Here is a 2,501-nt window from a genome sequence, read left to right as displayed (position 1 = left end):
GTAGTTCTTAGTGGAGTTGGAATTGACTGGTGTGCAAGGTGAGTCGTGCTGATAAGTTTTAATAAACAACATAAAATAAACCAGATCATAATCTTTTCTTAACCCTCCTCCTTCACGACTGGACCAAAATGCATGACTACTGTCTCCAACCACCAGTCAGAGAAGAACAGACACAGAGGAGGGAAACAGAGACACAGACCGAGGTACAGTAAAAGAAAAAACCTCAATAAGCAGGGTTTGTACGTTTTATTATCAGCTGAGCTGTGATGAAAAGAAAAATACCGTCAAATACCGTGAAACCGGTGAAAATGTTGAAAATACCGTGATATAAAATTTTGATCATATCGCCCAGCTCTATCTGTAATGCTGTATTTTAAATGTTTTTATGTAAATGTTTGACAAGAGAGGAAGCAGTGACTTCTCCCCACCGAATGGATTATTCTGTTTTGTAAAGTCTGCCATCTTTAGACTCATCAGAAGTGACGCGRGGACACCAGAGCTAAAAGAGTCAAAACAGAAAAAGAGTGAGAAAAAAAAACTCAGAAAGAAACACTAGAATAAATGTTGCAGCTTCTCAAACAGATGAGTGAAGGGTGTCAGATCAAATACTACACAACAAATACGCTTAATGGATCAGTTTATATCAGCAGAATCAGCCTGGCTTGGGTTGGTATATCTGGGCAGCATCTGGTTCTCTGTTCTCAGTACGTTCATATATCCGTCCTGCTGAAAGTCAGTCGGTGAGGACGCCACTCGAATATGCGAAGAATGTCAAGCTGGACAAGAAGCAGCACTTTTGCCTCCATAAAACTTTAAAAGATGCGTGGCATGTAGGAACAGAGGAGAGGGATAACAAAAAAAGGGGTTAGGGAGAAAGAAAGGTTAAGTAACAGAAGAGTAGAATAAGTGAAACTGTGTGAGAAGAAAAATTCAATTTTGAATGAATTTGGTGAAAAATCAAAGATAAATGGGAAATCTTAGTTTAACCTTGATGAGAGGGGTCTCAAATTCAGAGAAACAGAGCAGGTAATAAATTACATGCATATTTCATTTTTTTATTATTATTATTCACAGTAAACGGTAAGAAGAAAGATATACAGAAACACAAATATTTTATTGTTACTTTCTATCTCTCACTCCAAAAAGAAATGACMATCTAACAGGCTTTTTTAGGGTTTTGGAAAAAGACATTGACACATAAATCCAGACCCTGCCCCTTTCTATTTATGAAAGTTTACAAAATCTACGTAGAGGACAAAAGCTACTAAAATTGTACCACTGCTTTAAATTTATCCAAGCTGGTGAAATGTATTCTTTATGTGTCTTCTTCTGTCTTCGCCAATCCTGCTGCCGTGTACAAAATTTACAGATGAAAATGTCTTTTAAATTATGGGGAACTGGAAAATCATCACTGTGCTCTGACGGCAAACTAAACAAGGCATCAGAAAACCAAACTGGGCGTCCTTACGTTGCCCCTAAATGCCTGCCATCTAGGGTAATGTCAGTGCACAGTTCAAAAGCCTGCCTCTCTGATGCTATGGGGATGCATTTTCCTCCTAAGACAATTTTTGCATATTTTAGCAACAGCAAACCCATTAAGCAGCATGGCTTTATAGTAGAAAGGTGCTGAACTGGTCTGACTTTAGTCCAGACCTTTACAAACACGACCCCAACCCTGGGCTCAGTTGTTTAAAGATATGACAGTGTACTCAAATTCAAAATTACCTTATTTTTCCTGCAAAAAAAGTACAATTCCCTAGCTTAAACATTTTTAATAGTTTATGTTTCACTGTAAAAAAATATTACTTTTGCAAACAATTTAACTCTGTTTTTATTAATATTTTACTCATTTTCGGGACTGGAGGTTGTAATTTTTGAACAAGCATAAACTAAAACTTGGGAAGTTTGGACCCTGGTTTATACAGGACCTGTGCTGTGTCTGGCTGTAAACACATGAGGTGGATGTTGGCTGGAGTTTCTTGTCATACAGACCTGCAGAAATGAGGAATACAGCTGGTGCCTTTGGTAACACACACACACAGACACACATACACACACACTTATACAGTAATAGAGCAGCAGTCGCACAGATCCAGTCAAAGCCAAATCTCCAGAAGAGACTTCCTGTCACATTACTCACATTCCCAGAGGTAAAACATTATCTCTGCTGTCACTATTTGTTGCCTGAACCAAAGTATGTGTGTGCGCAAGGGTGTGTGTGTGTGTGTACATGTTTTTGCTACATTGTGGGAACCATTTTCCAGAAAAATGCAGCCTTGTGGGGACCAATACCCGGTCCCCAAATGTACAGATGCTAGTTATGGGTGGGGGCTTGGGTTTAGGACCAAGGTGTGAATTGAGTTTAGGTAAGTTTTAGGGTCAGGTAGGTACCTGTGAGGTTAATTTTAGGGTAAATGGTCAGGGTTAGGATTAAGGTTGCCACAAATGATTATTTTTATAATCGATTAATCACCGATTTTTTTTGATTAGTCGACTAATCA

General features: G+C 38.6%; 1 long non-coding RNA gene across 1 annotated transcript in view; it reads right to left on the bottom strand.

The window, feature by feature from the left end:
- Positions 1-326: 326 nt before the first annotated feature.
- The window catches only part of LOC106531798 (uncharacterized), a 13,890-nt gene continuing 11,715 nt past the window's right edge, over positions 327-2,501 (bottom strand). The window contains exon 4 of the long non-coding RNA XR_001311992.1: positions 327-810. This is a non-coding gene — a long non-coding RNA (uncharacterized LOC106531798). The remainder of the gene's footprint in view (positions 811-2,501) is intronic.

Source organism: Austrofundulus limnaeus, unplaced genomic scaffold (assembly GCF_001266775.1).
Source record: "Austrofundulus limnaeus strain Quisiro unplaced genomic scaffold, Austrofundulus_limnaeus-1.0 Scaffold677, whole genome shotgun sequence".
NCBI lineage: Eukaryota > Metazoa > Chordata > Actinopteri > Cyprinodontiformes > Rivulidae > Austrofundulus > Austrofundulus limnaeus.
The sequence above is the reverse complement of the archived record's forward strand: the minus strand, read 5'-3'. Positions and strand labels throughout refer to the sequence as shown.